The sequence below is a fragment of the Nannospalax galili genome, unplaced genomic scaffold (genome assembly GCF_000622305.1).
Source record: "Nannospalax galili isolate Female #2095 unplaced genomic scaffold, S.galili_v1.0 scaffold57, whole genome shotgun sequence".
NCBI lineage: Eukaryota > Metazoa > Chordata > Mammalia > Rodentia > Spalacidae > Nannospalax > Nannospalax galili.
The window spans coordinates 330324-342484 of record NW_008340555.1 but is presented as its reverse complement, the minus strand read 5'-3'; positions in this window follow the sequence as shown (position 1 = coordinate 342484).

The window sequence follows — 12161 nt, the reverse complement described above, 5'->3', positions numbered from 1 at the left end:
CACAAGATGGCAGTGCCGTCTCGGTGATGACTTAATCCTGGGCCACGTGCCCTGGTGGCACCTTTCTGAAAGCCTGAGTCCAAGGCCAGGCTGCTGGCTCTTCACTGAGCTTTCTTTTGCCTGCTCTAGGTACTGGAGCCTGACACTTGCTGTTTCTTAATAAGTGACCTTAGGAGTCCACCTCTCTCGAAAGAAATAGAGTTAATTAATACCATTTGGAAGTCCTGGAGACAGGCTCAGGCTTCACAAGACAGGTGTGGTCAGGTGTGAAACTCCAGTCTTCCCACACATCCAGGTCTGTGGGTAGGCGCTCTGGGTCTGGGCTTTGTCTTTGCCTAAATGGGAAGCTGGGGCAGTCCCTGGACTCCGCTGACCTTGGAGTCTCATCCCAAAAGAGGCCCCTTGTGCCGAGATTACAAGTGAGCATATACTGGGGTGTGGGGTTGGAGGGCACTCCAGGCACAGAGCCTGGAGAAGCAGCTGGTGCGACAGCACATGCTCCTGAGGTGCCATTTAGTAACAATGGGTAATGTTTCCAGAGAAACAAGTGTGTGTGTGGTGGGGCGGGGGGAAGCTTTGGATGAACGCCAAAGGCATCAACCCCAGATCTTCCCACTCCTCCTGGTTGTGGTCACCGGTTGCTTCCTTCATAAGCTGTTCCCTGGCTCCAGTGCCACACACCTGTTCTCTCTGCCCACCCGGCTCTCTTACAATGGCCTCTGTTGTCTCCCTGGGTAGCCTCTTTGGCTCAGCTGCCCTTCCCCTGGCAGCTGTTGATGGCAGCTTTGCCCTCTAGGTAGGCGGCATGGAAGCTTGGAAAGCACTTAGGTTCCAGTGTCAGGAAGACCTGAGCACCAAGCCAGGATTTGCCGCTGACTCAGCATGACCGGCTCTAGTTAGCCAAAATGTAGTCAGGCTCCTGAGCCTCCATCTAGACCCCTCTGTGAAACTTCTTATGGTACCCAGCTTTAGCAAAAACCCTGTCAAGTAGGTTTAGCAAGAATCCCCCATCCTAGCTATCGCTTGGATTATCTTCTACCATCCCCAGGCCATCTCACCACTGTCCTATCTTCAGCAGGAATCCTGCTGGTCAGTGATACAGTTCAGGTGTGAAATAACCCTAATGGTTCGAATGCTCATGTGAATGGGTCCCCAGCCTGTGTGCTATTGAGGTAGGTGGGAAATTCAAGAGTTGGGGCCTAGGGGCTGTAGAGAAGCTCGGCAGTTAAGAGTGCTGACTGCTCTTGCAGACACCCTGAGTTCAGTTCCCAGAACCATATGACAGCTAACAAAGACCCATAAGTCCAGTTCAGGGGATATGACATCCAAATCCTCAAAGCATAATTCTTCACATGGTATATATGTTTGAATCACCTGGGCCCTGGAGACTCAAAGAACAGACACATCAACCTCACCTGGAATCAGAAACACAGACTCTCTGGCCCACCCACACCTCCTAAATATCCAGGGGGACTGTGCCTCAAAACTTGAGTTGCACCACAGACCTGTGCAGGGTACGGATGCCTGGGTTCCTCTCACAGAGTCTGATACAGCAGGCTTTGTGGTTCAGTTTCCTTTATTCTTTGACAATTGTATACATGTATATAATGTAGTTTGAGCGTTTTCATCCCCCATTCCCCTCCCACAACTCCTTAACTCCTTCTTCCTCCCACAAGTTCCAGCCTACCTTCATGCCTTTTTGTTGTTGTTGTTGTTATTTGTTTTGTGACCCAGTGAGTTTAGTATTGTTTGAAACAACATGAGTGAAGGGGGTCTTCACTGGAGAATGGGCTACAAGCACTGAAGAAAATGACTCTACCTCCCCCATCAGCCATTAGCTGCCAAAGCTACTTACAGAGGGTGGTGCCTTAGGAGCCCCTCTCTTACCCAGGATGGAATGCTGACAGCCCAGTTTTGTGCAGCTCTTCTGTAGTTAACCACCACTAGATAAAGCAGTTATGAAGGACTAGCCTGGCTTGGGATTTCTCAAGGCTCCCTGGAGATTCTAATATGCAAATAAGATTGAAAATTATTGCTGTTGGGTGTTAAGAACCTTCCCACTTCATGAAGTGTGAGTTACTAAGATGCATTTTGAGTTATCTCGGAGGTTGTTTTGTGGTGTGTGTGTGTGTATGTGTCCTCTAGAAGTTATTTTCTTTGTTCACCCCTGTTTGACCTGTGGCTTGCACCCATCTTTCTCTTACTAATTTCTAAAGTTTCAAAGATCATAGATCAGGAGATGCCTCCGTCCAAGGTTTTCTGTTTTTATCACTGTGATATAATTTATACGATAACAGGGCCAGGTCTGTAATGGAGAGGCTGAGGCACAAAGAGGACACAAATACTGCTGCAGGTTGCACAGTGAGTGGGAAAGCATGGCTCCTGACACATGCCTCAGACTGCACGTCCAGAGTGGTAAAGAGCAGCACTTCACAAACTGTGAGGGGCACAGGCCTCAACCTTAGCCTAGGAACTATTGGCAACTGATTACTGCTGAGTGAGGGAAAGGAGAGCTTCTTTCTCTAGAAAGTCTCTAGATAGACTGACTTGACTCCAATGGATGAACTTGCACCGAAGGACATCTGGGTACATAATGCTTGACTGGAAAGGAGTTAACATATGACAGAATGCATGAAATTCAGTGGGAGAGGGGCTATGGAGAGTGCGTATGGGGGAGGAGGTCTAAATTTGATGAAGATCTATTATGTAAAATGCACAAACACTCAAATAAAAATATTTTGTGAAAAAATAAAGACATCACTTAAAAGCACTGGCTGCTCTTACAGAGAACCCAGGCTCAGTTCCCAGCACCCACATGGTGGCTAATAACCATCTGAAACTCCAGTTCCAGAGGGTCTGATGCCTTTTTCTGGCCTCCGAGGACACTGCACAACATGGGTGCCCTTATGTGCAGGCAAAACACTCATATACAAAACAAACAAACAAACAAAAATCCAGTAGGCTGGATATGGTGATACATACCTTTACTCCCAGAAGGAGGCAGAGGCAGGTGGATTTCTGTGAGTTTGAGGCCAGCCTGGTCTACATACACAGTGATTTCCAGGCCATCCAAGGCTACATAATGGAGGTGGTGAAATGGCTTGGCAGGTAAAGGAGCTTGCTGCCAATCCTAACAACTTGGGTTTAATTCCCAGGACCCATGTGGTAGAAAGAGAATTGACACCTACCTCCCACTTCCACACATGTGCAGTGGCCTGCTTCCCACCCCCTACAAAATAATTTTTTTAAAGAAGGAAAAAAAAAGTAAGAACCATTTACAGACTAACCCAAATGAAAGTGTGGTGGGAAGGTAGGCTTCAGGCTAGGTTTGCTCAGGAGTCTAGCCTTATATTTCAAAGATTCCCAGTAATGTCTCTTCTTTCTCTCACCCTCTATATGTGCATTTATCATTAATGCTGACTTCTGACTTCTTTACCAACTACAAGCTGACTTCAAGAGCAATATTCATACATGGTTATCAGTTGGCTCCATTCACATGCAGAAGAAGCAAGCACTTTTCCCAAGAGCCATGAAACAAAAATCTTGAACTCTCAACAGATTCCTGTTGCCAGAAAAATGGATCTGATAGTTGACCTAATAATCCTACTAACCCCAATTGCTTTTGGATTGATTATTTTAAGTGGGAGATACTGGGAACTATTGCACAGGGAAGATGAGATTCTCTGCATATGATCAATGTCAGTGAATTACGTTCCCTGAAGAAATATTGCAGACGATGAAGTGTTTAAGACTCAAATTCAGAACCAACTGTGGCAGCACACACACATGCAATCCCAGCACTTTGGTGGTAGAGGCAGAGGGATCAACAGTTCAAGGTTATCGTCTACTACATAGCAAGTTTGAGACCAGCTTGGGGGCTACATGATGCTGTCTCAAAAAACAAAACTAAAATGTTTCGAAAAAGAAAAGATTCAAATTCAGATTCCCTTTTGCACACGTCTCTGACAGATCAGGAATCAGGATGAGAGCGACACAGCGACAAGAGGCTGTGACTTTCCAAGCTAAATAGACCATGAACATCATCATTCTGCAACGAACGAGGGTCTTAATGAACAGGTGGACTGAAGAGGATTACAGTGAAAAATCATTTTCATATTTAGTCACCCCCAGAACAATCAAAGGGTAGAAGCCTGCAGGGGAGTCAGACAAAAAGTGGGCATGGGTACAGGTGAGACAGCAGCCCAGTTCACACCACAGTGTAAAACCCACTCTTGTCCCAGTCCCAGATCTAGTGCCCGAGCACTGTAGACCCAAACATCTATGGTCAGATATCCTGGAGGCAAGGTATCTACAAACAAGGACATCCTGTGACTCAAGTCTAAAGTATTTCCTCAGGTGCTGTGGGAGGCACTTTAGCAGGGATGTGGCAGGTGAGGTGGCTGGAACCTTGGACTCCCAGCCACAACAGACGCCTACTCTGGTGTTGTTACTCCCTTCCTGGCTTTGAGAGAGTCAGCAAAATTTTCAGGGCTGTATTTTCATTTATCTAATAATGGATTGGATTAGGTCAGTTGTTTTCAAATGTCAAAAAAAAAAAGGAAATGTTTTCTTTGAGAAAGACCAAACTAGAAAGTATAAATAAATTTCAGAAGTCCCAGCATAACTTACAGTATCAAGGTGAGGCACTAGGACAAACCTCCCCACCCAAGTCCCCATTCCTAACACTTTTATGACCTCTCAGCTTTGCATCACAAAATTCTGGGAGTTGCTCCCTGCCCAATAGTTTGTTCTTCATTGCTGTGACAAAATACTCTGACCAATACCAACTTGGGGAGGAAAGGGTTTGTTTGTCTTACATCTCAGAGGGTCACAGTTCATCAGTGAGCCCAAGGTCGGAACTCAGGGCAGGAACCTGGAGGCAGGAGCTGGAGCACAGGCCATGGAGGAATGCTGCTTACTGGCTTGCTCCCTTGGCCTCTGCTCAGCCTGCTTTCTATGCAACACAGGCCCACCTGCCCAGGGGTGGCACTACCCACAGTGGGCTGGGCCCTCCCGCATCACTCATCAAGAAGATGCCCTTCAGACATTTCCACAGGCCAGTCCAAAAGAGGCAATTCCCCGATTGAGGCTGCCTCAACCCAGGTGTGTCAAGTTGACAATAAAGCTATCCAGCACACTCCGCTTTGTAGTACTGAGACTGTCTCTCTTCCCCCAGCTCTGATGCCCCCAGCTCTGAGACTCTATCTCAAAATTTGAAAAAAGTAATGCTGTTATGATAGAGCTATCTACATACAAATGCACAAACATTTTTCAAGAATTCTCTAGGCTTTAGATGAAGTATCCTGCATTCTAAACAACTGTTTCGCCATATGTTCTCCTCCCCCTTCTTGGGAGACCCACGGGCCTGTAGGTCTGAGGTCCCAGGGCTGACAAACAGAGAGAATACCTTCTATTTGGGTTTTGCAGTTTATGACATCTAGGAATGGGTGACTTAAAAAGGCATGAATTCTCATAGGCTTATATTTAAAATGCCTGACATCAGCATGTCCAAGGTCTCCATCAGTTTTTCATGCTCTGTCTTGCCCTGTGGGTTGGCGCTAGGCTGTTGCCCGTGCTCAACATGATGGAGGGTCCTCCCCTTCATGCAGCTAAGATCAACTGATTGGGTGGGAGAGGTGATGGTCTTCCACCTGCTTGACTCCTTCTGCAGAGCATGGGAAGGAGGTGGTACATTAGCTTTCTGTCATCGTGGCCAGGCGGAGGAACTTCAGGTTACAACAACATAAACATTTTTTCAACTGCTCCCTTCATTGAAGATCTAGTCCCTTGTTCCTTCAGCAGTAGCCTGGTGCTTATGAAGAACATCACTTTGTTCTAGAAGGGAAGACTAAGGGAGATGAATGTTCACAGCTTATCAGAAGACAGAAGGGCATACATTGCCACTGGCTGTAAGTGCTGAAACAGGAGGTGATTCAAACTACCAGGGACCCAGCACAGGTGGAATCATCACCACTGAAAGCCTTCAGCTCTACAAAATCAGTGACAATACTGGCATTTAAAAGTTAGCAAAATCAAAGAGCTAGTGATGTAGCTTAGGGATAGAGTCCTTGTTTAGCAAGCACAATGCCCTGGGTTCAATTCCCAGTACCACAGAAACTGGGCATGGTGGAGCATACCTATAATCCCAGCATTCAGGAGTGGAGGCAAGATCATCAGGAGCTACACCACAAGTTCAAAGCCAGCCTGGGCTCCATGAGACTTTATCTCACTATCTCAAACAAACAACAGCAACAAAAAATATTTTGTATTAGCAAGATGGGTTCTGTCCCAGTAGTGTCACTTTTTAAAGTATTTTTCTTTATTTTTTAAGAATTTCATACATGAGTACTGTAGTTACACCATTTCCACCCCTCCCAGTCCCCCACTCTATCAATTTCTTCTCCTGTTCTTTGATTACGGTTGTTACATTATGGATACATACATTGGTGTCATTTCTTAAAAGGTTATTCTAAGTCAGTTTTGGTAATCACTCACAGCATCAGTTTTCTCTTACATGTAATGCAGAAAATAAAACTTAATTTCATGACATTGTGATCCAGTGTTATTCAGAGGATTAGATGTGTCAGCACATAAAAATCAGGTAAAAGCACATGCTATCAAGCCTGAAGACCCGAGTTCAATTCCCAGAACCTACAAGGTGGAAGGAGAGAATCATCTCCCAAAAATTGTCCTCTGACCACCACATGTGCTCTCTCTCTCCTCTCTCTCTCTCTCTCTCTCTCTCTCTCACTCACTCACACACACACACACACATACACATACAAATTCAATAAATAAATAAGTAAAAATGTAATAAAATTACATTTGTTTGTTTTGGGTTTTTTTTTTTGAGACAGGGTCTCTCTGTAGCCCCAACTGTCTTAGAACTCACTATGCAGACAAGGCTGGCCTCCATTTCACAGGTGTCTGCTGGCCTCTACCTCCTGAGTGCTTGGACTAAAGGCATATGCCACCATACCCATCTTATTTTGTTTTATTTTGAGACAGAGTATTGCTCTATAGCTCTAGATGGCCTGAAACTGACTATGTAGACCAGACTGGTTGCTAATTCACTAAAGTCCACCTGCCTCTGCCTCCTGAATTCTGGGATTAAAGGTGTGTGCCATCACATTGGGCAACAAAGTTTAAAGTTAGCAAAATCAGGACTGGAGATGGCTCAGTGGGTAAGTGAGCAAGTATTAAGGACCTGAGTTTGGATCCTAGAACCCACCTGAAAGTCAGATGCAGTAGTATATATCTATAATTCCAGCATTCCTATGTTGAGATAGAGAAATGAGAAGCAGAGACAGGAGAATCCTCAGAAATCTGTGGGCCTCCTAGCCCAGCTTAAGCAGCAGTGTGAACAATAAGAGCCTGTCCTCAGGCAAGGTGCAAGGCAAGGACCGACACTCTATTGTCTTCTAACCTCCCTCCATATGTGCACCACAGCATGTGTGTGCCACCCCCATATACATATCATTCATCATTACAGAGAGAGAGAGAGAGAGAGAGAGAGAGAGAGAGATCAGCATCTTGATAACTGCAGAAAATAACCAAGAGCTTACAACAATCTTCAAAGTGTTGATCCAAGAAAACTAATACACCTTAAGAAAAAAGAACTTCTGAGATATATAAAAAGGTAGAAAAATAAATGTTACAAACAGGAAAAAAAATGTCAGTAGAACAAATTTTCTTTTCTTTGAGAAGTCCCAGAAATTGTACTTACTAAGCAAAAACTATAAATCGATTATTTAAAAAAATTCAAAGAAGGAGGGGGCTGTGGTGGCACACAACTTTAGTCCCAGTACTTGGGAGGCAGAGGAAGGTGGATCTCTGTGAGCTCAAGGCCAGCCTGCTCGACATATTGAGTTCTAAGTCAGCTTGAGCTAGAAGGAGATCCTGCCTCAAGAAACCAAGAAATTTAAAAAAAAATAATATTCAAAGAGGGGCTGTAGAGGTGGCTCAGTGGTTAAGAACACTTACTACTCTTGCAGAAGACCTGGGTTCAGTTCCCAGCATCCACATGGTAGCTAATAATTATTTATAACACTAGTTCTAGGGGTTCAAATGCCCTCTTCTGGCCTCTGCAGTCATTGCATATATGTGGTGTACTTACATACATGTAGACAGAACACTCACACATATAAAATGTTAATAAATAAAATGATTCTTTTAATTCAGAGAACTAAAGGAAATCACCTAAACAAAAGTTTGCAACTAAGGTTCTAACAAGTGTAGAAGATCAATAAAGAGAAATTATAAAAAGAATTAAACAGAAATTCTGGAGTTAAAAAATAAGACTGCTGCTGGACAGGGTGGGCATGCACTTTTAATCCCAGCACTCCAGAGCCAGAGACAGGAGGATCTCTTTGAGATCCAGGACAGCCTGGTCTACACTGTGAGTTTAGGCCAGCTGGAGCCATGGGGAGACCCTGTCTCAAAAAATAAACATGAAATAAATAATAAATAAATAAATAAATAAATAAATAAATAAATAAATAAATAAATAAATAAGGGAGGGAGGGAGGGAAGGAAGGAGGATAAATGAATAAACCCAAAGTTTAGTTATTTGGGCATACCAACAATATTGACATAACTTTCCCTAGATGGGCCAAGGACAAAGAAGAGTTCAGAGGCCAATTACTAAAGTTAAGCATAAAGGGCATTGCTCTTGACCTATGGGAGGGAAGGGAAGAAGGGGTGCTGGGAGCTGATGTCTGGGGTAAAGGGCATTTCCTTGTGATCTGCGGCGAGGCTTCGTCATGCACTAGGCTTCACCATGACAGTGCCACAGAGGCAATGCTGAGGGAAGTCATGGCCCAAGATCCAGTAAGTTTCCCACTGATCTGAACAGGAGGCAGCAGACAGAACAGAAGAACGGCGGCCGAAGCACCCAAGGGCCCTGTGGACAAAATTGAAAACTAGTTGTGCTGGGAGGTGTACGCTCCAACTCCAGGTCACACAGCAGGAAATTTTGGATTCTTTCAAATAGGAGGTGGCCTCTCCTCTGGCTCTCTGTACTTAGTATCACTGGGGTTGGAGAAGCCAAAAACTCCAGGTCACACAGCAGGAAATTTTGGATTCTTTCAAATAGGAGGTGGTCTCTCCTCTGGCTCTCTGTACTTAGTATCACTGGGGTTGGAGAAACCAACACCCTTTCAGTTCTAGTATTTTTGAAGTGACAGTGAGACCTAAGTAATAAATGAAAGGGAGGGAGTGGATGACCTGAGGCTAGAGAAGCAGGCCCCAGACCACAGAAGGCCCTCCAGGCCAGGTTAAGGATTTGGGTCTTGGTGCTAAACCAAGTGGATGGCATAGAATCTACTGTATATTTTGGCATTCTAAGCCAAAGAGCAATCTTTGATAGGTAGTGCACACATAGAGACCAGTTAAATGCTATTTATATAAACCCAAGTGAAAGATGGAAAAATGGAGGTCGCTTTCTCTGTGATGGTGGCAGGGAAAGACGGTGATGAGGATTGGAAGAGAAGACCATGAGTTCAATCCTGCTTGGATGTGGTTGATGGATCTTTGTGACAGTCAAGTGGGATGTAGGCAAAGCAATTGAATATACAATCCTGGAGCTCAGAGAAAGCTGGATGGGGAAAGATGTGTAGCTATCAGCTACAGAGTTGAAAACCAAAGCTATGGTCTTGTATGGATATTTGAAAGAGAGGTTATAGATGGAAACAGAAAGGAATCTGGGCTGAGCCTTAAGGAATGCCAACATACTTACCAGCCAGGTGTGGGGGTTGGGGAGGATACCCAGACAAGGACTGAGGATCTGAAGTAGTGTGAGAACAGCCTGGAATGAGGATGTTTAGAAGTAAAGGGGAGAGGGTATTTCAAGAAGAGACAGAATGGTCAAGTAAGATACGGATTGAAAAATGCTCACTGGATTTAATGAATCGGTGGTCCTTGGTGGCCTGAACAAGAGCTGTTTCAGTGAGGGGATGAGAATGGAAGCCAGACTAGAAGCAAAGGTGATTTCTTTTCAAATAAGGTAAGATGGAGGACAGTGGGAAGTTCTGTGTGCTTTTGTTTAGCAGGGTGACACTAGGACGAGTTTAATTGGAGAGATTAGTTGAGAAGGAGCAGTTGAATACATGAGAAAGACAGCAACAATTAGCAGTGAAACATTCTGGGAGGAGAAAATAGACAGGACCCCACATGGGGCACTGGAGTGGGAGGGGCAGACATGGAGGAGCGTGTGGAGCTCATGGGAGAAGCTAGAAGAACACTCTCAAGAGGATTGATTTTCTTTTGAGATGAAGGAGATCTGCAGATAGCAAGATGTCAGACCAGAAAGCCAAGAAGAAAGGGATTTGAAATACTGGTTGGACTTCATTGAAGAGAATTGCAAATGGCATATAAGTATACAAAACACTATTAGGCATCTGGGAAATGCAATTTAAAACCACAATGGAAAAACTGCTTCCAGGGAAATGGGAATAGATGTACTTTTTATATTTATTCTGCTAAGTACAACTAAAAACTCCAGAGCTTTTATATATATAACATAAGAAGACTGAAAGGCAGAGACATGGGACTGCTTAGAGGCCTTGAACTGCATAATGACACAGTAGTGACTTCCTCAAGATTTATTTCGGACTCAGAGATCCCAAGTTTGGAAAGAAAAAAAATCCAGCATCCTGATCAAGATACTTGACATAAACCAGAAAAAAATCAGCCACAATAAGAGGCAGATGTCTTGAGTCCAGAAAACAGAAAGAAAGAAACTAATAAAGCAAGAACTTTTATATAAAAAATTCCCTGGGAGGCTAAGGATGTAGCTCAGTTAGTTTTTAGGGTGCTTACCTAGCACAGACAAAGCCTGAGTTTGATCCCCAGCACCACATAACCAGGCATAGTGTCACAGACCTGTGATTCCACCAATTGGGAGGTAGAAGCAGAAGGATCAGAAGTTCAAATACAAGGTCATCCTTGGCTATACAGCAAGTTTGAGGTCAGCCTAGGCTACATGAGATCCTGTCTCAGAAAAAGGATAAAAACTCCAACTACTCCAGCTGAACTTGGTGGAAGAGACTGTGGCCCTCATGCCCACTTACACTACCAAAGACTGAACAGGGAGTCTAGCCCTCTACTCTTCAGGCTGTGACAAAGCATTACCAGCCCTGCTGAGATGGTATCTGGCAAACTCAATTAGGAACTGAAGCTTTCATTCCCAACAACCAAGATTAAACCCTGAGACTGTCAGCAGATACCACAAGGGGAAATTGGCATTCCACCTCTCCCTGGCAGTACTAAGAGGCTTTGTCTTACCTCATGCGTCAACAGAGGCAGGATGGAGAACACAGACTTTCACTTGGAAGTAATGAGGAGGTGCCCTTGTCCCCTGCCTGAGCAGTGCCAAAGAAGGTCAGCTGAGACAGAAAATGCAGTGAGACCCAGAGACATATGTAAAAAATGTCCTGGACATAACTTAAAATTATACATCATATGATGAAACAAAAAGTACTCCAATGAATGAAGAGAGATAATCAATAGATGCTAAGGCTAAGGCAAGAAAAAGATGGATTCTCTGTTAAAGATTTTAAAGCAACCATGATTTTGTTTTGAGCAGGGTCTCATTCTGGAGCAGTTCGTGCTGGCCTCAAACTCATATCAATCTCTTGTCTCAGACTCCCTAGTGAAAGAATTAAGGGCATGAGTCCCCACCCCATTCCCGGATGAAATTTTTAAGATTTAAGGGTTAGCAAGATGGCTCAGCCAGTAAAGCAGTTTGCCACACAAGCCCAGTGACCTGAGTGTGATCTCTAGAACTGACATAAAGGTGGAAGGAGAGAACCAACTCCACAAAGTTGTCCTCTGACCTGAACACCCATGCATACGAGCACACAGCAGTAATAAATAAACACATTTTTAAAGCTTTAATAAGAAATTCTAAATACACCTAAACAGATGAAAAAGAGTCAGAAAAATGTATCAAAGAAAAACATCACATAAAAAGCAGAATTTTGAGAACAGAAAAATACAATAACCACCTAAAAGTGGGTGTTGCAGCATGAAGTTCAGTAGCAGGATGAAGAGGGTAGAGAACGTATTAATCAAAGGGAAGGAATACTAGGCACAGTAGACCTCAGGGCAGAGAAAATTACCAGAGACAGAATAGAAACTTGTGTAATGATAAAGTGTAAATC